The sequence below is a fragment of the Cervus canadensis genome, chromosome 21 (genome assembly GCF_019320065.1).
Source record: "Cervus canadensis isolate Bull #8, Minnesota chromosome 21, ASM1932006v1, whole genome shotgun sequence".
NCBI lineage: Eukaryota > Metazoa > Chordata > Mammalia > Artiodactyla > Cervidae > Cervus > Cervus canadensis.
Genome location: NC_057406.1, coordinates 4,631,302 through 4,654,446, shown reverse-complemented (window position 1 = coordinate 4,654,446; position 23,145 = coordinate 4,631,302). Strand labels below are relative to the sequence as shown.

Below are 23,145 nucleotides of genomic sequence, written 5' to 3'. Positions count from 1 at the left end.
CGGGCGCCGCCCACAGCCTGCGCAGTGCACCCGGATGGGGGGATCCGGGGAGGGCACCCCCGGCTCGCGGCTCCCAGCTCCGGCGGGTCCCGGCCCCCAGGCCACCGCAGTGGGTGGGCGTGCCCGCGGCCCAGGCGGCCGCCTCACGCCGGCCTCCGGCGGCCCCGGCGGCCCGGTGGCCGCGGCCGCGTCGGGCGCCCTGCGCGGGCCCGGGGGGCGGAGCGGGGCGGGGCCACCGCGGCCCCCTCCCCCGGCCCCGGGCTCCGGCTCTGCGCGGCGGCAGCGGCGGCGGAGGCGGCGCGGGGACCAAGGTGAGCGGCGGCGATGGGTCCGGGAGGCCCCCGCCGCGGGAGGGGGTCGAGGGAGGCGCGCGCGCCCCTCGGAGGGCTGGGGGGGCAGGCGTCGCCGCCGGGGTGGCGTGTGCGCGCGCGCGCGCGCGTGTCGCGTCGGGTGCGGGGACATGGGGTGGGGTGGGGGTCGGGCTGTCCCCTTGGTTGGGGGTCCAGCCTCTCCCACCCCGGTCTCCCGGGACCTCCGAGCTCATCTTCTCTCTCTCTGGACGCGCCCCCTCTCCACCTCGCCCCACTCCGCCCGGCTTCTCTGTCTCTGAGTTTCTCTCTGTCTCTGTGGGTGGGTCTCTGCGTGTCCGTCCAGCCGCTTGTCCAGCTGTCTCTTTCCTGATCGCCCTCCCCACCCCACCCCGTCACTGTCCCCTCCCCCTCGCAGCTCTCCCCTCTCTTTCCACTGCCCCCCCCCCTTAACAGAGCAAACAAAGATGGTCGAGGGAGGGAGACACCTCGTTTCTGAGCCCTGTCCTGGCTCAGCGTGGGGCCCCACCCCTCTGGCCTGTGGCCGGGGCCTGCCGCCACCTTCCTGCAGGGAGCTGGCCTGCAGAGCTGTGGGGGTGGGCTGGGGGCAGCAGGCACGTCTGAGGGCAGAGGCCACCCACCCCCCACAGCGGAGCATGTAGAACCTTGTGCCCACCACCTGGGGAGCCCCCTCCCATCCCTTGAGAGGTGGCACTTGAGGCAGACCTGCCCGATCACAGTCAGATCTGACTCTGGACCCTTTGCCCTCGGGCAAAATCAGATCATTCCCTGGACCCGGTTGGCATGAGCAGCGCCTGACAGCTTTCTAAGATTCTTTTTTTTCCAATGGAGCCGAGGTAGGGGAGAACTTGCTGGGGCGGGGGAGGGTCCCTGGTCCCCAGGTCCTAGGGTGTGGTCCAGCCCTGCTCAGCCAGGCCACTTCCTGAGGGCGACCTCCATTTCCCACTCCGTGGCTCGGGGCGGCAGTCAGAGCTGCAGGCAGCTGCCATGAGGACCCCGTGGGATGGCCATCGTGTCCCGGTGATTAGGTATGCTCGTGGCGAGAGCAGGGCTGCACCCCGGGATCCCAGAGGCCAGTCCCTGGACTGCATCTGGAGGGGGAGGGGAGCGCCCTGTGACCTCTTAGACCTGCTGCAAGGCCCAACCCAAGACTTTTCCTGGAGCTCTGGGAGGAGAGGCTGGCACCTCTAGACTGTCCCCTTTAACTACAGTGCCTGATACAATGCTGACTCCTGGGCTCCTGTCCTGACCTCTGATGGGGCACCAGGCATCTGCATTTTACAGTTCCCCTCCGCCCTTCTGATGCACCTTCAGGTGTGAGCGATGCTGGGTGGTGGCACTGGGTGATCAGACAAGGTCACGTGGCTCCCTCTGGCTGGCAGGCGGTGGGGCGGACCCAAGGGGAGCCCATCCTAAGGGCATGGCCTTGCTGTGTCCCTGGGCAAGCCACTTGCCCTCTTTGAGCCCAAGTCCGATCGATCAGAGGAGGTTCAGGCCTCCTCAGCGACTTTACTGCTGAATGGGCTGGGGTTCTGAGGCATTGTTTAAACGGAGGTGAGGGGGTGCGATAAACCCAAGCAGGCCTGGGTCAGCGTCCCAGGACCCCCGCTGGCTGGCTGTGTGGCCCTGGGCAAGTCACTCGGCTTCTCTGGGCTTCAGGTTCCTTATCTGGAAACTGGGAACCACAGCATTACCAACTCCTGGGGGGTGGTCGGGGTCCAGAGAGGCACCACGCCCTGGCACGGCAGAAGTCCACCTCGGATGGGGGGTTGTGGGGGGCTGGGCGCCCGTCGTGCCAGTGGCTGGGACTCCTTGTGTCTCAGCTGTCCTCCCTGTCTGGTGATGGGAACAGTCACATGGACGTAATTTCTCAGCAGCAAGAAAAGTGGTCTGTGCAGAAATGTTTGCTAGCTAATGGGGTTTTGGTTTCTAATGGGTGGCTTAAAGGGCCTGAGGATGGCCACACGGACTTGCCCGGACGGCACCAGGCAGCACTTGATGGCATCCAGCTGGGTGCCCGTGCCAGCTCTCTTGCTCAAGGCAGGCACTGGGAGACAGCACGTTTGTCTGCAGGGCGACCCCTGGCAGAGTCAGGAGAGCGGAAACCCAGACAGGCCAGGGCGGGGGAGGAAGGAGAAAGCCCTGAGCCTTCGCCTGCTGCCCCCAGTGGTGGGCATTCGTGGACGTGAACAAAATCATCTTCGGGACTTCTGTGAGGGGAGTGGAGCTCTCGAGATGCTCAGAGAGAGACAGGAAAAGTCATTCATTCATTCATTCATTCCCCAGAGCCTTCTCCAGGCCTGTTAGGTAGCGAGGGTCCCCAGGGAGGCAGAGAAACCTACCCAGAAAGGGGGAGGCCACAGACGCGAGCTGGCTGGGGATCTGTTGGGTCAGACGGGCTGTCAGTGGTCCTCCGGGTGAAAATCGGGGTCAGGACACCCTACGACAGGACTCACCCCAAGGCCCAGGGTGGCCCTCAGGGATACGGATACTGAGAAGAGCCAGGGTTAGAGTCAGGAGATGTGAATTAGGGCTGTGGGCTGTGATAAAGACCTGGGTTAGTGGGACAAGGAGGTGACTTCCTGGTGACAGTATAACCTTTTTTTTTTTTAACCACATCCCTCTTTTGTCTCAAAGTCAAACTTCAGTGGGGGTAGCACCTGGGGGGGCGGGGGCTTTGAATTCGGTGTGAGCAGAGTTCTGGTGACTCAGGAATCCTAATGTCTCAGGGGAGCAGCCTGGGGGGCACTGCCCACAAGACTTGGCTCTGACCCCAGAGCCCAGGTCCTGGGTGGCCTGGAGGAGGAGCCAGCAGGGGCCGGCGGAGGGCTGCAAAGGCTGGAGACCCGAGAGCCAGGTCCACCCGGCACAGTTTATAGCTGTGTGGCTGCGGGAAAGTTGCCTAACCTCTCTGAGCTTCAGTGCTCTCATCTGCGTAGCGTGGATTGGAACACTCAGCTCAGGTGAAGGCCTGGATTCTGGAGACAGGCTGCTTGGGTTCAAATCTCATCCTCTCTTCTCACCAGCTGTGTGACGTCTCTGTGTGCCTCAGTTTCTTCATCTGTGAAGTGGGGTGCCCGTGAGGACAACGTGGCTTCAGGAGAGGGCCCCAGAAAGACAGGGTGCCCTGTCCCGGGGTGGTCGAGTGGACAGTGACACGGTCCTGCAGTGACGGTGGCTTGTAGCCAGGCTGGCCCGGCCTTGGCCCTGGGCTTCCTATCAGTATCAGTGTGAATGTTGGCATTGGAACCCACTTCTGGGGTCACATGAGACATGTGCAGGGCCCCTCAGTACCCGGCGTGGGGAAGCCCTCAAGTGATGCCGGCCCCCATCTCTACCCTCTGGGGAGAGCAGAGGGGACCGAGGACACGTTTGCTATTGCGTTACTGCCGACCAAACCCAGAGGCAAGTGGGGAGGGGCTGGGGCCAAGTCCCTTCTGAAAGGGTTATCAAGAAAATCTATGTGGTTTGTTGCAGCGACAGGTTTTGCCCTCCGGGATTCTGACTCCAAAGCGTGGACTCGCCTCCAGAAGGAAGCAGGGGTTGACCCTTCCCTGAACACTTACCTGTGTGCCAGGCCCTGTGCGGAGTCTTCCCCAGGCACCATCCCAGCCACCATCCCAGCCAACTCAGAAGGCAGTCCTGGCCATGCCCAGTTAACAGATGGGCAGACTAAGGCTCACAGAGGCCAAGAGCTGCCCGGAGACCCTGGCAGCAAGAGGCAGGGCTGGGGCTCAAACCCCTGGGTCTCTGGCTTGAGGTATGCTTGCCGCTTTCCACGATGCTACATGCCTTAAGGCGAGGGAACATCACCAAGACGCCTCACCGTCAGGAGCTGCCACTATGGGTTCACCAACCCCAGCAGGGCTCCTGCTAATTTCTAGAAGGTTCTTGAAGTTTTGCTTTCTGTGCCTTTGGCTAGACTGGTTAAAGGCCTTCTTTGTGTTGCCAAAGCAGTCTCTCCAGCAAAATCAATCTTCCTAGAGCCACTTACACCCATTTCAGTCTGCAATGGCTTATTCTCTTTGCCTCAGTTTTCAAACCTGTAGAATGGGAATTTTTATATCTGCACTACTTAGCTTCCCCCAGTGAATAGGTAAAACCATGAAATAATAATAGTCAACATAGCCCTTGACAGGTATCTGGAAAGCATTTTCTGTATTTGCCCTCATTTAACCCTCTGAGACTTCATGAGGTCATTGTATCAGATGAGGACAGCAAACCAGAGAGGTCAGGATCTTGTCCAAGTTCACACAGGTGGTGAGGCTTTAGGTCTGATTAAGATGGACTGAAAACCAGCTATTGAGGCCACTCCTTGGTGGAGAGACATGAAGCTCCTTGCTTGGTTGTCCCCAGTGATGGGGAGCTCACTACCTCATGAGCTCCTGTTGATTGTCAGTGCAGGACTTCAGTAGGTGGTGGTGATGGTCCCTGCTACAGGAGACTCCACACGGGAGAAGAACCTGAGCTTGACTTTGGCCGTGCTGGGTTTGCTGGCGGACCCAACTGTGGAGAGGTGGAGAGGGTGTTTCCAGGTCCTTCTTCCCTCACGATGGTGTCCATCTCGTCCGTCCCACAGACCCGATCTGAGGCTGAGTGAGGAGCAAACTTTCAGCACGGGGCGGACACAGGTGCCCAATAAATTCTTGCAGTGGACCAGCCCTGTTTCTAAGGAAAATTTAAGTTATAAAACCCACATAGCCGTGTTGTACAAAGTCTGGAAAATAGGCCCCAGTTTTACACATAAACTCTGTCCCCTGAGCATCATCATTTTGTATATCATTTCCAGTCTGGTTTAAATAAACGCATCTTGACGTAGAACTATTTTCTCATGATGTCATCACACCACACGTAGCCCCGATCCTGTTCTTCTTCACTAACTATAATCCTACAAGTGTTTCCCCCCTCCCCATTCCTTCAAAAGTCCATTAGTTCTAAAGAGTGGCGATTTACTGGCTGCATGATATATCCTGTGGATATTCGTCGTCTGACTTGGACCGTCCCCCTTTCGGTGGCGTCTCCATGTGGACAGTGATGTGAAAAGCAGATGTGGACCCCGAGGTCACACCCCAGAGGTCCAGCAGGACGGCAGGTCGGCCCTGCCAAGCTGTGTGAGCTTGGGCAGAGTCCTGCCCCTCTGAGTCTCAGGTTCCTGCTCTGCTATGAAACAGGGGTGAGAACCTCACGTCACAGGGCCTCTGGGAGGCGTAAATGAAGGGCTGTGATGTCAGTTGCCTGGCAGTGGCAGGGTCTTGAAATATGATAGCTGTTATTCCAGTTGCTGTTATTATTATTATTATTATTTAGGCCCTATCTCCCCAGTTAAATTGTGGAGCCCTGCAAGCAGGAGCCGGGCTCCGTACTTTCCTGCCTCCCACTCCTAGACATACTCCTTCGTATCTACTGATTTCATTCCTGACATTCAGGCCCCTTCAAAAAGAATGAGTCTCCATGTGGGCCAAGAGCTGGGAGACGTTTCACTTACAGTCTCACCTGGTCCCCCATGAGTGGCGATCATCGGCCCCATTTTAGAAATGGCTCAGAGAGGGCGATGGCCCTGCCCAAGGCCACACTGGGGGAAGAAGAGAGCCAGGAGTACTTCCTGGAGGAGGTGGCAGCGGCACTCGGCCGGCAGCACCGGCCGTCTGACCAGGCCAAGGGGCAGAGTGCTGGTGTTCTGGGGGTGGTGCAGAGGGGCCTCGGAGCTCTCCAGGGCAGGGCGGAGCCCAGCACAGTGGGGGGCAGAGTGTGAGTGAGGCTCGGGGGCATCTGCTAAGCTGAGCTGAGCTGGCCTGACGGGACACCAGGGCAGGAATGAGCTAGCCTTCTGGGCTCCTGACCCCACCTGCACCCCCCACCCAGCCACGTCCTTCTGTCCGGGCAGGAACGGGTGCTCTGCAGGATCCGAAGCTGCAGGCACCTTCCTGGGGCCTGCTCTGTGAGCACTGATAAAATATTTATCAGAGATGCCGGCGGCCGGGCTTCCCTGCACAGGGTACCGCTGGGGGCGGCTCACCCCGGGCCTGCCGCCTCGTCGAGTTCCGCTGAGTCACGAGGGAGCCCGGTGAGCCGCCTGCCCGCGCCCTCCTCAGCCCCTCTGCCCTTTGGCCACACGCAGGCCTCATAATACGTAAGCCATTTGGCTGCCCACAGGGCCCCGGGCATCCAGCGAGGTTAGGGCTGAGAGTTTCAGAGCTCATTCGGCGGCCAGGGTCACGGGCAGAGGCCAGCCGGACGGGGTCCCCCTGCACCCACCCCTACGGGCCCCAGCTCCTCAGTCCCCACTGCACCTGGCAAGGTAGGTCCCCGGCACCCCCACTGAGTGAGAGACCCCGAGGCACAGGGCAGGTCTCCCGCGGTCAGTGGCCGAGCGCAGATACGGCCCTTGGCTGTTCGGTCTCTCCCCCGAGGCGCCGCGGCAGGGCCTGGGTGTCCCGCCCGCCCCGAGGTGACACCGGCCGTGACTTCGGGTTTGTGCTTTCCATCTGCAGAGTAACAGCACCAACAAAAAACAGTAGCAGATGGCTCCTTCTTGCTGTGGGCAGGACAGGGCTTTCGGATTCTTTTGTTCGCTCATTCATAAAATACATTCTGGGTGCAGTGGCCAGGCCTGGGGACCAGTGGGGTACACTGGTCCCCCACTCCCCCTTGGAGCCAGGGAGAGTTGGATTCTGGGCCTGGGCCCTTGTACTGCTTGCTTACATGCTGTGTGACCTCTGGCGGGTCGCTCCGCCTCTCTGAGCCTCCGTCTCCCATTTGTGAAGGGGGTGGGGGTAGCCCTGCTTTCTCAAGTGAGGATCGCACCCGTGTCCTTGTGCTCCATCACATCTTCGCGTCGGCCTGACGGCATCCATTGGTCTTTGGGATGGGTCTGGTTTCCAGAGAGATCCCGTCAGGCCTTGCAGCTGGTTCTCCCAGGAAATAGCCCATAGCCTGTGCCCCGGGGCCTTGCACATCTAATGGTTGAAGGTGGAAGATTCTTCCAAGCCCGGTTCTAAAGAATACTGGCCCCTGGAGCCACACTCACTGCCCGCAGCTGTGGGAGGGAGCCCTGTGGGTGGCTGGGGTCATATCCTGGGGTCACTCCTCCAGGGTCACTGCCTGGAGGTCACCTCATATTCTTACTTGCTGTCCACCTTTCCCTCCTCTAGACTGTCCTCCCGCCCTTCTTCTTTCTGGAATTCTTTTCCTCCCTTCTTCACCGGGGATTCTTCTTGGCTCTTTAAGCTCCTGCTGGAAGATGCCCTCCTCCTCCAGGAAGCCCTTCTGACTGCCCTGTGTCCACTCCAGGCAGAGTGGGTAGACACCCCTCCCCTGCTCCGGTGCCCTGGAATCTTTGCTCCTGTCTTTGATCCAGCACTGGACCTGTTCCCGAGTCTCCTTCCTGCCAGCCTGGGGCTCCAAGGGCAGAATTCTGCTTGATTCATCTCTGGGTCCCAGGGCTCAGCTTATGGCTGGCATAGCCCAGGAGTGTCTGAAAAACGAGGGAGTGAGTGACAGACATCACGGCAGGGGTTTTAGGAATGCGTTGTAAGAGACAGTAGGAAACCTGTAAGGTATGCTCTACGTGTGAACTCGCTGTGTTTCTGTGGGGGACCCCTGTTTTCCTGGTCTTCACAGATGATGGATGTTCCGCTAGAGAGCAGATAATAAGGACTTCAGGACCAAGACTCGTGGGGCAGGGTGTGCAGAGCCCTGGGGGTCAAGAGGGCTGGGCCCCTCCTGCTGGAGCTGCATGACCCCGAGAGACTCAGTCCCTCCGTCAGGCCTCAGGTCCATTCTGCAAGCCCAGCCTTTATTCATGGAAGAGAAGCAGGCAGGCTTGCGTTTATGGGGTGCTCGTGGTGGTATCCAACACAGCCCGGCAAAAAAATAAATAAATAAAGACTGGAAGGAAATGCGCCAAGATGAGGGCAGTAACTTTCTCTGGTGGTTTGTTTCCTCTTCCAACTATTCCGTGTTTTTTCTAGTTTTCTCAGGTTCTTCCAGGGACTTTACAAGTGTGTTGAGAACCTTGTGATGAGCCCTGCGGGGCGACAGAGCCCCTGCTGCTGGGACACTCGGTCTGATGGAGAATTAGTCCTTCGTCATCAGACTGACCTGACGCAGTCTGATGGCAGAGGCTGCCGGGACTCAGACCCAGGGTGTATGGACCTGTCACAAAGAGAAGCCCAGAGGAAGCTCTTGGCCCGCCCTGGGGTGGACGCAGGGCAGTCAGAAGGGCTTCCTGGAGGAGAAGGGCATCTTCCAGCAGGAGCTTAAAGAGCCTTGTGAAGCTGGGACCTTGCCAGGGGTGGTGGTGCAGGGGGAGTTGCTAGGGAGGCAGGTGTACTGGGGCTGGGAGGGCTGTTTGGCTGGAGACCTGGACGAGGGTGAGGTGAGGATGGTGAGAGATGCAGAGAGGGGCTAGACCAGATCCTGAGTGATGGGGGCAGGAGAGGGTGTGTGCCCCTGTTAGAGTCACAGTTGGCTGCATCCCCTGGGGGTCCACCCGCCAGCCCCCCCAGAGGGGAGGCTCGGTGTGCTAAGGAGCCCGTGTGACCCTTACCTCTACGGGGACCCTAGGGGGCTGGCCCGGCTGTGGCCCCACTTTACAGAATGGGGAAACTGAGGCCAAGTGCAGTAAGTGACCAAGTTTCAGATCCAGGTCTGTTTGTCCCCAGAGCCCACCTTGGAACGGCTGGCCTCTCACCTGCAGCCCTTGCTCTGGGCTTCCGATTTGTCATTTGTAGAGTGGGGATTAGAACATGACATCTTGGACCAAGTGAGCGCCCTTTGTAGAGCTGATTGTTAAGTCCAGCCCTTGACATTCACTGGGTCCACGATCTCTGTTGTCTGTGGTTGGAGCATCGCCCAGGGTGGCAAATTAGGGGGACAGACGTGAGCACGGGAGGCACCTTGGGGACAGGGCTCTCAGGAGAACCCTCAGAAACGGGACATGAGTTTGATGTCACAAGACTGACTGGAACGAGCTTCAAGCAGCCAAAAAGGACGTCAGCTCGGACCACCCCAGATGTGGACCGGAGGGAGTGTGGGCAGTGTGCCCTTGGGGGGCGGGAACAAGGCAGGCGGGTCAGAGAGGGAGCCGACTCTGCACGCTCTGGGTCTAGCCAGCTGAGGCACGGGGAACACGGGGGCCCACTGAATCACAGCGGGGGCCGGGCCCGTGCAGGTAGATGCCCTCTGCTCTACCTGAAGGTGCAGAGGAGAACCAGCCAATATGGAGAAAAGGCCTCCGTACCGATGGTCAGGGTCACCGGCCATCACCTCGGTCTTTCGGCTGCAGGCCTTGGTGCCGGGCAGGGTGGGTGTGAGGGTGTCACTGAGCTCCGATGAGTTTCCTCTCTGCGTGTTTGCTGATACAGGAGGCTCTGGCAGAGGCTGTCGGCACCTGTGGGTGGGCCAGACGGGAGAAGGGACGAGAGAGGCCTGCCCAGGCCCCAGCCAGGGCCCACCTTTTTCCTTCCATTGCTTCCGTCAGGAGAGGGTGAGGGTCCCCTGCTCCCTGTGGGTTTCAGTGGGGTGAACAAGGCAGGCAGAGGAGCCAGTGTAGGCTGCCGCCCCCTCCAGGGGCTTGGCCACGTGCCCAGTGTGGGCCTCAGTCCCCGCTGGAAGAGTGAGGATAACTTCCCTCCCTCCCCCACAGCCTAGCTTCCTCCCAGAGCAGTTACGAGGTCAAGTAGACGCTGAGGCCGCCACAGGGTACAAGATGTGGCCAGGGTCAGGTTCAGATCGCACGCTTAGCTCAGGGACTGGTATGTGTGTGTTAGATTCTCAAGAAGTACTTACTGACGGAAAGGAGGAAAGCGCAGACGGCCTTTGACAAGTTGTGTAACCCTCGCAGCCTCCATGTCCTCAGTGAAGAGGCTGCCAAAACCCCCCCTCAACCCAGGAATGTTATGCAGACAGGCCTGCTATGTGGAGAGTACTGAACTGCTAGCCAGGTTGGAACTGCAGGAGCCAGCTAAGGAAGGAGACAGGAGCATGTCCTTAATAGTGAGGGATCTCAAAAAAAAAATAGTGAGGGATCTTGCTCTCCGAGCCTCTGGGGAATGTGCCACTGCAGCAGGTGGCCTGGACAGTCCTGCCTTTGAAACGCACTTGTGTGTGGCGGGGCGGGGCTTGTGGAGAAGACGTTCGTAGGGGAGGTCACTCTGAGCAGGGTTTTGCGGGATGAATAGGAGTTGGCCAACCAGACCAGGCTTAGGGAAAGTTATCCCAAAGAGTAAAGGGCAAGCATATGGACATGCACTGGACCTGGCCTCTGAGGACTGCACCTTCCACCAGGACATTGACTGCTTCTTTCATTTGTTCGGGAGGCTGCAGGGAGGCTCTTGGCTCCCTTCCTCTGCCCTCGGCCAACCCATGAGCTGACAGCCTCCCTGGGAGGGGCTGGGAGCTTGTGACTGGCTGCTTCCCTGTTGTCTCATCTCTGTGGCAGAGCCCAGCAGAGCCCCCTCCTGCCCCCTGCCTCCGAGGCTGGGGAAATCCCGTGGGCCCAGCCAGTGCAGGAGGCGCCAGGCGGCGTGCGGTGGAGGCGGCAGTCTCCCTCCCAGACAGACTTCTCACCTCGGTCCCCACCCGCTCTGCCACCCGCACAAGGAACCTCAGAGAACGAGCCCGGGCCTCTGTGACTCAAAAACAGAAACTGCCAAGACCTGAGCGAGGAGCCGCTCGGGGGTCAGGCCGGGGGGCTGGGCAGGGCCGCCCTCCCACGCCCAGCACCCCACAGGAGGCTGCCAGGGGGCATAGATGCCAGGGCACTGTGTCCCTGCGCCCGCTCCAGCCCGGCCCCCTCGGGCTGTGCCCCCCTGCCTAGGTCTGGTCACTTGGGCGACCCTATGAAGGCCCGGGACCCCTGACGCTGCAGTTTCAATACACTCTCACCAAGGCAGCCAAGTCAACAAGATTCATTACTTACAGATCCCAGAAATGGGGTGGGAGCATAATGGGGGGGGGGCAGCCTGTCCCATGAGCAGGACAGAGGGGGCCGGAGGGCACCCCTGTGTCTCGGGGGGACACTGACTTTTCTCAAGCTCAACTCTAAGTGCCCCCCTCTCCCCGGTGAAAGCAGAGTAGGAACTTGGGGCAGGAATCCCGAGCTCAGGCCCTTATCGGATGGTCCAGATTTGGGGCATGAGCAGGGTGGTCACCCTATAGAATACCCAGGCCACAACTCAAGATCACCCGGGGCGCTTCCTGAAACCTTCCCCTCCCACCCCCCTCATGCACCCCGAGGCAGCACCGCGGTGCCCACGCTCCTCCCAGCCCCTGGAGCTCTGGCTCCCGCCTCCCCAGGCTGCATCTCCGGCCTCCGCTCTCTATGTTGCGTTCCCTCCCCTGTGAGGCCCCTCTGCCTCTGCCTGGAGAGAGACCTTGCCCATCGGAGCACCAGCCACGCCCCCCCAGAAGGCCACCTCCTGCCTTTGCCCTGCCCGTGGGGCCATGTGCTGTCCCCTCCAGAGCCCAGAGCCCCTCTGAGCACAGGGTCCTTCCCCTGTCGATGGCTCAGCCGGCGTTCTCATCGACGCCGTGGTCAGCCCAATTCCGGCCACCCACTCTGCACCCCAGCCTGGCCCTGCTGGGTGAGGTCATCCCTCCAGGCCTGTTTAAAATGTCACTGCCTCTGGCGGTTCGTTGGAGCTCCCCAAGGCCGTCAGGGTCCTCAGGGGTCCCAGAACCCTCCACCTGTTGCCTCCTCTGTTACTGGCCTCCTGTGACTCTCCAGGGAAGGGGGAACGTGGCAGCCTCTGGGGCCAGGCTCTGGCCAGCATTGGTGCTCATGATTACTAATGACTTGACGGAGGGGTGGGGGGTCCCCCCAGATTGACAGTGTGAGGTGTGTGGCCTCCAGGTCAGAACTGGGCTCAGTCTCAGCACTTCCACTTGCCTGCCAAGCAGCTGCCAGGTCCGTTCCCCTGGGACCGCAATTTCCTCCTTGGAAAAATGAGGGTGGAAATTCTGACCTGGGTGGGCTGCCCCAGGAGGCAGGGAGTAGGACCCAGTAGGACCTCAGTATTTGAGCCTTTTTGCCACACGTCAGGATGTCCCTGTTCTGTGAGTGACCCTGCATGCCCCACCCCCTTCTCGAGGCCTCAGTCTTTCCGTCTGTAAAATGGACAGATGGGCCACATAAACTCCGGGGACCTTTGGGCCTGGCTTCCTGGGGCCTTCCTTCCTGTGTGCAGAGGGCCTGGGAGGCAGCATTGGAGCCAGGTCACCCAGCATCCTTTCTCAGGAAGCCCCTTCTCTTACTTCCTCCTGTATTTACAGTATTGACCGGCTTTTCTTGCAGGCAAGGAGAGCCAGGTGGGTTTTGTTAAATGCCCTTTCTGAGCTGCTATGTCAGTTGCCAAACTTAAACTAAATTCATCGACCATAGGAACGTATAGGAACTGCAGACGCGGGAGGGGAATGTAAAGGAGGGCGGACGGCTCAGGGACCCCAGGGGCCTGGGACAAGTGTACCTTCCCTCCAGACACGTCTGGGAGTCCCTGCTCCCCTCCACCCCTACCCCCAGTCCCTCCCCAGGAAGCAGAGTCTGATGGCGGCTGCCACCCCGCTGTGCGGGCCACAGGGAAGACGCCCTGTGACGCCCCACTGCCCTGACCTCACCCCTCGTGTGTCACAGGGACCGTCAGCCCCCCTCCTGCAGCTTCGTCAGCCCTGTCCGTGAGGCAGGAGCGGCAGTGCCTGTGTGAGAGTGTCTCGGGACAGCGGGACTGTGCATGTACATCCTTCAGGCCCGTGCCTGGCTATTAGAAAATGTTGGTAGTGTAATACCCGTGGTTGTGTTATGGCTATCATCACTATCAAGATGTCCCTGCATTAAAAAACAAAACAAAACACATACCAACAGATCACATGTGAGGTATGGACTGATGTTTGTTTTTTGTTTTTGTTTTTTTTTGCCAAGCCCAGCAGCTTGCAGGGTCTTAGTTTCCTGACCAGGGGTCAAATCTGGGCCTCCTTCAACGAAAGCACTGAGTCCTAACCACTGGACCACCAAGGAAGTCCCTATATGAGCAGGGACTGTGAACTTTTTACTGTAGGATCAGTTACTAGTTTTATAACGCCCTTAAGATGAAAACAGAGCCTTTCTGGATAATGAAACCGAAGGGACAAGCCTAGAAACTCTTGCAAAGGGCTCCCTGTGTGATGTTGTGAGCAGAGTCTCAGTGCTCCTGTGGGCTGGCTGGGTCCAAGGACTGAGTGTCTGGAGCCGGACACTCAGGCTCTCCTAACTGCAGGGGAGATGGAGAGGGGCCCCCTCAGCTGGTCTGCAAGGAGGACTCAGTGAGGCCCATAACCGTGAGATGACTGAAGTTTCATGTGTTATCTTCAAAAGCCATGAGGATTTCACCTCAAGTCTGTAATGGAGCCATGCGGTGGTGGTGTTCAGTTGCTAAGTCGTGTCTGATTCTTTGTCACTCCATGGACTGCAGCACGCCAGGCTTCCCTGTCCTTTTTTTCAGGACACCCCTGGTGGCCCAGTGGCTAAGACTCTCGCACTTCCACTGCAGGGGTGCGGGTTCAATCCCTGGTCAGGGAACTAAGTTCCCACATGCCACACAGCCTGGTCCAAAAAAGAAAATAGTGTTTTCCTCCCTCCATTCCAAATCTTTGGGTAACGGAGATGCTCCATACGATGGGCCATGCTCACTCCTTGGCTTTGCCTTAAGAGGGGATCTCAGCCCTTTCAGAGAAGCCCGTGAAGCCTCTCTCCCCACACCCTTCCAGTAAAAGGTACACTCACATTCAGGAGTGATACAGTTTCAGGGCTTCACAGATCCTGGAAAGCTTCAGGACCCTTGTCAAGCTCCAGGACCCTGTCTTGACAAGCTCTGATCTGGGGTGACAGAGGGGAATGCATCTTCTGGACCAAGCTCATGCGAGAATATTATTTCTCGCAACTGGGCTTTTGTTAGGCATGGAGCAGCAGAAAGCTCAAATTTACCGTGAAGTTGCCTCTTCTGTACAGACCCAGATATTGTCAGCGTGACCCAGACAGGAGTAGGCCTTGGTATCTAATACCCTCCTAGACACGCCAGGCCCTTGAGTTGGTGGGCACTCTTACACAGACTGCGGAACGCATGGCAGGGCAGGGAAGTCAGCGCTGAGGTGGCGTGGGCGTCTCCATCCCATTTTACACCTGGGGAGGTGCCCAGTACGTGGGTTGCTGCTATTGTTGTTGTTCAGCTGCTGAGTTGTGTCTAATTCTTTGCGACCCCATGGACTCCAGCACGCCAGGCTCCTTTGTCCTCCACTATCTCCTGGAGTTTGCTCAAATTCACGTCCATTGAGTCGGTGATGCCATCTAACCATCTCATCCTCTGCCGCCCCCTTCTCCTTTGGCCTTCAGTCTTTCCCAGCATCAGGGTCTTTTCCAGTGAGTCGGCTCTTCACATCAGGTGGCAGAGTTTTGGAGCTTCAGCAACAGTCCCGGGTTTTATAACATCTTGTCTTATCCCTGCTTTCTTTTGTCTTTGATTATGTTAAATTCATGTTATGGTCTCTTTCCAATAGTCTCTTGGCTGAAGTGCTAGGGATTTCACCCCGACATTTGTCGTGTTTGCTTTCCTTGCCTCATGGTGGCCTGTTTCCCTGTGTGTTGTATAATTTGGATCGTGAGTTTATTTCCATCCAGGCCTTATCCGTGGAAACCCCGGGGGCCTGGCTTGTGCACCTGCCCCTGGAGAGCAGCTTTGTCGTTGCTCTGCCTGGAAGCCTAGGGCTAGCACAGCCTGGAGCCACTTCTGTGTTCATCAGTTTAGGCTCTCTACACTTGCCTAGCCCACCCCTGTCTGAAGGCAGACCCTTGACTACAGATTTTCAGGAGACATGCAGGCTTTTTCCTACCTCAGGTTCAGGTGGTCAGAGACAAGTTTTCTTGTCCTCTCTGTCACCAGGCAGATCTTTCTCCCAGTCGCCTTAGGGGTGCCGCCCTCGAGACCTCTGGCTTTCTGTGAAGGGCTCAGTTGCATCTTCCGTTATCCTGCTTGTTGGTGTCATATCTCTCAACTGCTGGTTTTAACCTCTCTGTCTCAGCATGTGTAAGTGTTAGTCGCTAGTCATGTCTGACTCTTTGTGACCCCGTGGACTGGAGCCCGCCAGGCTCCTCTGTCCATGGGATTCTCCAGGCAAGAGCACTGGAGTGGGTTGCCATTCCCTTCTCCAGGGGATCTTCCCAACCCAGGGATCCAGTCGGGGTCTCCTGCATTGCAGGCCGATTCTTTACCGTCTGAGCCACCAGGGAAGCAACCCCCTCCCTACCCCACAAGGCTGCCGCTCTTTCATTTAACATCTGGGTTTTTAGTTGACAGTCTTTTCCTGTGATCTAACTGTTATGCTAACTAGAGTACAACTCTCAGAGTATAATAGTCAAGAAAGCAGACCCTGGAGCCGGACTGCCTGGGCTTGAATCCCATCTCCACTGGCATGGGATGTATTCCGTTTCTTCACCTGTGAAATGGGGATAGCAGGGAGCTGGCGTTGCTGCAAGCGCTAGAGGGTGTTGACAGAAAACAGTAGAACACCTGTTGTTTTGCAAGCAAAAACAGGTGTATTCGGGAATGGTAAAGAATTGCAACTCAGGATGTGCAGCCTATGGCAAACCACAGGCAAGTCAGGGTACCATTCTTTTATAAGAGAGAAGGGGAGTTTGGAGGAGCTGTTATAAACAAAAGATTCCATTGGAGGAAACCGGGAGTTCCAAGTGTAGTGGCTTTTCATTGGCTGAATTGTCCCAGTTTCTCATTGGCTGGGCTGTTGCCAGGCAAGGAGAAATTCTTCCTTCCTCCAGCTGGGTCATAGAGTAGTAACCTTCCTGTTGGAGATGCAAAGCTGTGTCTCTTACTGTTTTGTCTGAGATTGACCGGGAGTGCTAGGGTGTGAGGGCTCCCCCTTCTGGCCTCCTAGCTGCATGTTAAATGAGGTTTCTGTTAAGATACTTGAGATCACTTCATATTGAATTATTGTATATTGCAAGCATTATGCTGGCCTTCAGTAAAATTAATATTGTTGTTGTTCAGTCGCTAAGTTGTGTCGGAATCTTTGCGACCCCACGGACTGCGGCATGCCAGGCTTCGCTGTCCTTCACTATCTCCCACTGTTTGCTCAAACTCACGTCCATTGAGTCAGTGATGCTATCTATTGTTTTAATTATATAATAATTATTAGATTAATTATGTAAATTAATATTAGATATTATATAAACATACTGATAAGGAATATCTTAATGATAATACTAATATTATTATCATTCTGGCCTGTGGTGATTATCCTCACTTGTTTACAAGCTCAGTTCTGTGTTTAGATGTGTATAATTTTTTATGTAGCATTTCTAGGGGATGTGTAGGGAGGAGTTTTCAGGTTGTGCAGTTCTCTAAATTGACTTTTAAGTGGTGAATGCAAAATAGTAACCATACTCTCCATGTATCACTACTTCTTCCCAGGGGCTTTCAGAGCCTGCATATACCTGTCTCTAGTTCTCCTACTAAGTTGCAGACCATCTTTGGAGTCTGATGGAATCTGGCTCAGCCACATACCTGACAGCTCTGACTCATCTTGCGTCTGTGCAAATCCCCCAGCCCTTATCTGGCCAACACCCTGAGGGCCAGATGTAACGGCGGAATTCCTGTTATTTTTGAATGATGACGCAGTCTGTTGCTGCCCTGTGGAAGGCATCCGGGAGGCATCCTGGGGAATGTTTTTGCACAAGATCTCCACCACGTTAGGTAGACAGAGACTCTAAATAGCCTCACTTCTGGTCAGATCAGGTTTTGTGGCTAAATAAGCCCTGACAAAAATCTGAGTTTTCAAAGTTCTTTGCATTTCTGAATCTCAGATGGAGTCTGGCAGAGGTGGGGGCGGCGACTGGACCTGACTCCCACTCCAACAAGTCTTCCCAGGTGGCTCAGTGGTCAAGAATCTACCTGCCAAGCAGGAGTCACGGGTTCGATCCCTGGGTCGGGAAGATCCCCTGGAGGAGGAAATGGCAACCCACTCCAGTATTCTTGCCTGGGAAATCCCATGGACAGAGGAGCCTGGCGGGCTGCAGTCCATGGGGTCGCAGAGACTTGGGCATGACTGAGCACCTGAGGACCGGGTAGCGTGAACAAGGACACGTGGGGATTTGTAGCCAAGGAGCGGGGGAGGGTGAGTGGATGGGAAAGCTGGAAGAGGAGACATCCAGGAAGGGGGACTCCTGTTGACCCGCTCCACTGAATTCTAGCTGAAGGCCCGCCAGGGTGGTGAGGCACGGGGAGCTCAGACAGCAGGGGTGGGGGTTTTCACTAAACTGACTCAGAATTCTTGCTCAAAGTGGATTCTGCAAGGACACAGTGGAGCTCAAGGTCAGCCCTCATCCAGCAGAGAGCTCCAAGGAGACTGATTAAAGCTAGGTCGAGAGGGAAGTCTTCGTCTGTGTCCGCTGGGCATTTCTTTTCACCTCTGCCTGGAGGAGCGTCAGCCTCGGGGGGCATCTGATGGAGGAGGCAGGCCCAGCCCCGAGATCCTCACAAGGACAGAGGGAGGGCAGCCTGGGGATTGTTGGCCAAGTTGGGCTGAAGGGAGAAAGGTCCTGGGGACCCGGGATCTAGGGGATGCTGGAGCAGTGGGTGTGGAGAGCAAGAGGCCAGCTGGTGATAATTGCTAAGGTTGATGAGCACCTACTGTGTGCCAGGCCCACCCGGAGCCTCTGACATCGCTGAATGCATTTACAGTCTTGGGATCCCTGGGGGGGAGGTGTTCTGATTCTCATCTTCTGAATGAGGAAACTGAGGCACAGTTAAACAGAGGAGAGGTGATCAGCCCAAGACAGTCAACTGTTAACTGGTAAAGCCACCGTCCAGCCCAGGCCAGCTGGCTCCAGAGTCCACGCCCCAAATCATGGCTCTCTCTTCCTTTTACTATTAATATCATCAGTGAACAAGAGACAAGTTTCAGGGAAGGGATGGGGCATCCAGGGCCAGGCAGAAGCTGGGTAGAGGCCCGGAGGTGGGAAGCGGGCAGAAAGACGGGAACAGTGGTCGCTTTGTCTCCTGGCGGGGGTGGGGGTGGGGGGGCTCCAGGAGGGGGTCTGGAGGGGTTTTGTAGGAGTTGCAGCAGAGACCAAGGAGCAGCAGCGGTGGTCTGCGGGAGTCTTGGCCACCTCGCTGGAAATTTGGAGCTCATCCCGCAGGCCGGGGCCTCCGCTGAAGCCTCGGAGCCGATGGGCAACTCACGTCTGGGTGGCAGAGTGGCTCTATCAGCCAGCAGCGGGGTGGAATCCTGTAGACTGAGAGGCCAGGAGGTCAGGTCAGGGGAAGGGGAGGTGGTGAAGTCTGGAGCCCTTGGGGCTTCGGGGCCCAGAGGTGGGCTGGTTCCAGGGGCAGGGCCTGGACCTGTGCTTGCTGAACCAGCAGGGGCTGAGGGGCAGCGGGGGCCCGGGGTCAGTGCGGGAGGGGCGCTACCTGCCTGGGCTTTGGGTGGGGAGGGTCCCAGCCTCCCCCAGGAGCGGGCCGGGGTTCAGTCCACAGCCCACCATGGAGGAAGCCAGGACTGGGACGGGGACCCCAGCCTCCATCCTGGCCTGTGACCGGCCAGGTGATGTCAGGACCTGGAGCCTCCACGTCCACTGCAGTGGGGGAATCAGGCCACCCTGCTGGCAGGGAATCAGGTCCCCAGGTGGGGACCGTGGGCCAGGCCAGCTGGGGCCAGCCCTCAGTAAGGGGTCCCTGTTGCTGGAGGAGGGGGCTCCCCTTCACACCTCCCAGCGAATCTCAGCAGCAGCTTCTCCTGCATTAAATGCGTCACCTGGTGGACGGAGCCACATCCTTGCAGAAGCAGGAGGATGGTGGTCGGGGGGATGCCCCCTCCTCTGGGAGCGAGGCCTTAGATTCGGCAGAGTCCAGCTTACCCACCGTCATCGCCTCCTCACTGGCTCTGTGGGCTTTATTTACAAAGTCAAGGATGCAGGCTCCCTCCACAACCCTCAAGCCCCTGGAACTAGTCATTCCTGGAAGAAATAAGTGAGGAGACCTTTCCGGGGCCCCCAGCTACCCCCGCTCCAGTCCACGATCACAGGCTCCTCTCCTGGGCTTCCCGTCGTCAGTCTGAGCTCTGGTGGCCTGCGCAGTCCTTGCTCTTTCCAAGGATTCTTCTAAGAAAAGGCTGCTGGCCAGGAAAGTGCCGGGAAGGAGAGAAAACTGGACGTCAAGCCCAGTCCACCCAGCTCTGCCTGGCGTGGCCCCGGTCCACCTGGCTGCACCGTGGGGATGCGGCTCGGAGCAGCATGTATCCAGGTCGGGAAAGGCAGAGTGGCCCCCCACTCTGTTGGCATTCAGGGGCCACGATGCCTTGGCCAGAAGTTACCTGTCACCTCCCGTCTCCTGGAGTCTCTGTGCTCCTGTTAGAGAATCCAGGAGTAGGGGACGAATGCGTCTCTGCTTTGCTGGGTGTTGGGCCCCGACCTTTCCAGATTTGTCTGTGAGGTTTCCCGGGTGCAGAGGTCAAAGGCAGGGTCTGGGTGGCCCGGGGTGCAGGCTCTGTCTGGAGAAGGCGATGCCCTGGTGTCTCAGGGCTGCCTTCACCAATTGCCACAGAGTGAATGGCTTAAAACAGAAACTGACTTTCTTATAGTTCTGAAGGCTCATTTAATCCTCACGCTCACCCTGGGAGGGACATTCTACTGGGGAGCCAGAGACTTGGGGGCATAGGGGCTTTCAGGGGAGGTGACTGAGCAGGGAGCAGACCCAGTTTGGAGGACTGGGAAGCCTGGAATCTCTCCTGCTCTGCTCCCCTAACTGTATCACTATAGACCAGAATCAGGGTTCCACAAAAAACCCAAAGCTCGAATGCTTTGTCCACCTGATGCGAAGAGCCCACTCATTGGAAAAGGCCCTGATGCTGGGATAGATGGAGGGCAAAAGGAGAAGGGGGCGGCAGAGGATGAGATGGTTGGATGGCATCACTGACACGACAGACAGGAGTTTGAGCAAACTCCGGGAGATACTGAAGGCCAGGGAAGCCTGGCGTGCTGCAGTCCATGGGGTCGCAAAGAGTTTGACACGACTGAGCAACTGAACAACAAGGATTGCACAACACTCGCCCGGGAGAGACCTTGAGAACCGATCGTTGAAGATGGGAAACTGAGGCTTGGCAGAGTCTCCAGTGGGTGCCGTTTTGGGATCTAAGAACGGGGACGTCTCCTGGTCAGAACCCCACCCCCACCCCACCCCAGGCCTGGGATCCAGAGCAGAAGGAGGAGGGGAGGGTTCTCAGGGCAGAGGACAAAGGCCACTGGTGTGCGAGGGGGCTCCAGGCGGGTCCTGGTGGCAGCGGTGTGGGGGCGGGAGCTCTGCTGGGAGAGAGAAGGCTTGAGGGGACCGTGAACATGTCAGGAGATGTCAGGTGGCAGAGCTCAGATGGATGGTGAGCTCCCCTCCTGACAGCAGAGACCCTGGTTTTTTTGCCCCCTGCTGTGTTCCCAACACCTAGTGCAGTGCCAGGCATGTAGGAGGTGCTCAATAAATGTCTTTTATTAAAGCACTGGGGAGGTGGGCTTTGTCCCTCCCAGCAGTACAGCATCCCTGTCCCCACAATTCTTAGCTGACAACTTAAGCAAGCAGCTCACCTCCACTCACCTTCACTGTCCCCATCTCTGAAACAGGGGTAATAATAGCCAGTACTGACTCTGAAACCACCAGAAGGGACACTTTCCCTGGAGCATCTTGGACTGCAAGGAGATCAAATCACTCCATCCTAAAGGAAATCAACCCTGAATATTCATTGGAAGGACTGAAGCTGAAGCTCCAATACTTTGGCTACCTGATGTGAAGAGCCAACTCACTGGAAAAGACCCTGATGCTGGGAAAGATTGAGGGCAGGAGGAGAAGGGGGCGACAGAAGATGAGATGGTTGGATGGCATCACCGACTCGATGGACATGAGTTTGAGCAAATTCTGGGAGACAGTGAATTACAGGAAAGCCTAGAGAGCTGCGGTCCACGGGGTCGCAAAGAATTGGACACAACTGAGTGACTGAACAGCGACAACAATGAAGCCAGAGAGAAAAGCTCCCCACGTCTGAAGACTGAAGGCGATAGGAGAAGTGGGCGGCACAGGGCGAGGTGGTCGGATCGCATCCCCGACTCAATGGACATGGATCTGAGCAAACTCCAGGACGTAGTGAAGGACAGGGGAGTCTGGCGTGCTGCAGTCCGTGGGGCCGCAAAGAGTCGGACACGACTTAGTGACCGAACATCAACAACCTTGAGGGCAGGACCCACCCCCACTCTGGTGGTGGTGCCCCCACCCCAGGCTGGGCACAGGGGCGCCTCCCCTCACCCATGAACTATAGTACATACTGCTTCTGATGGCCCGATGCCCATCCAGCCTGAGGACTGGTTGTCCAGCCTTGGGACAGTCACTGAGAACCGTCGCATGGCAAAGCCTTCGGAGATGGCCAGTCTAATCACAACTGAAGCTGGCCTCACCACGGGTGACGGGGGCTCAGCCCCGACTCCGGTCTCTGCAGTGCGGCTGTCACAGCCAGCAGGAAAGCCACCCTTTGGCGTGCACCCACGACTGTGTGAATGGTCTCGTCCCACCTCCCCTCATCATGGGAGGGCTTGCCCACCTCAGAGAAAGGAGACACGGGCCAGACACTCTCCTCAGGGCTCTCAGTGCCTGGATGAGGCCCCTCCGGGGTGTCCAGGCCCCCAGGGTGCAGAGCCCTTGGCCAGTGGGATTCCCCAGCGAACTGGAGGGATGTTCCCAGCCTGCTGTGGGGAGCACCAGCCTTCGCCACCAGGGGGCGGAAGTGCCCCTCCGAGTGGACTGGGTGCAGCCGGCTGAGGTCAGCGCCAGCAAGAGGGCGACAGAGCTGGTGGCTGGCTCTTCCCCGCTCCTGTCCTCACCCTGGTGGCCGAGAAGCCTGGAGGCCTGGGTTCCAGAGCCGCACGGACTTCCTGCCGTCCTGCTCCCAGGCGTCAGGCTGTCCATCTGTGAAGTGGGCACATGACTGAGCCATACCCAGGGGTTTGCAGAGTCCCTGAGATACTTCCGAGCAACCCCAGGCCTCACCCCCAAAGATCCTGGGAGGGCTTTCTGACTCCAAGTCCCAGTGCCTTGAGCCCATCCTAAAGGTCTTTGCCAGTGCTAGCACCTTGACCATGAAGACAAAACCTCCAGATCAGCCATACCTCAAGGATCAAAGACACCTGGGTCACCATCTCCTGCCACAGCTGCAGGGAGCATGTGGCCCCTGAAGGGCTTTGTTGTTGCTCAGTCACTAAGTTGTGTCCGACTCTTTGCAGCTCTGTGGACGGCAGCACGCCAGGCTTCCCTGCCCTTCACCGCCTCACGGAGCTGGCTCAAACTCATGTCCATTGAGCCGGTGATGCCATCCAACCATCTCATCCTCTGTCATCCCCTTCTCCTCCTGCCCTCAATCCTTCCTAGCCTTAGGTTCTTTTTCAATGAGTCGGCTCTTCGCATCAGGTGGTATTGGAGCTTCAGCATCAGTCCTAATGAATAGACAGGGTTGATCTCCTTGCAGGGGAAGGGTTTTATGGGGTCTCATTCCCACATCCCTAAACCCCATCCATCTTACCGATGGGCAGACCGAGACCTGAGAGGTCACCTGACTTGATGGCAGGTCCAGTGGACCCCAGTTCTGGCCCCCCAGCCCAGAGCCCCCTCCCCCAACAGAAAGAAAAGCCCTGTGGGTCCCCCTTAGTGACCGGGGTCCTGTACAGGGTACTGATCTCCTGCTGGTGGGGGAGGGGCTGGGATGAAGTTTGGCTCCTGAAGGAGGAGAGGACATGGTTGATGCC

The 23,145-nt window shown here is 57.7% G+C and overlaps 1 protein-coding gene across 2 annotated transcripts in view; it reads left to right on the top strand.

Moving 5' to 3' along the window:
* Nucleotides 1-258: 258 nt before the first annotated feature.
* The window catches only part of PRR5 (proline rich 5), a 50,874-nt gene continuing 27,987 nt past the window's right edge, over nucleotides 259-23,145 (top strand). Inside the window, exon 1 of one of the 2 annotated variants that reach the window (XM_043440638.1) lies at nucleotides 259-311. The gene's annotated coding sequence lies outside the window, so the exon portion shown is untranslated. Of the gene's footprint in view, nucleotides 312-6,487; nucleotides 6,628-23,145 lie in introns of those variants that run through there. The other variant, XM_043440641.1, reaches the window with a different exon arrangement.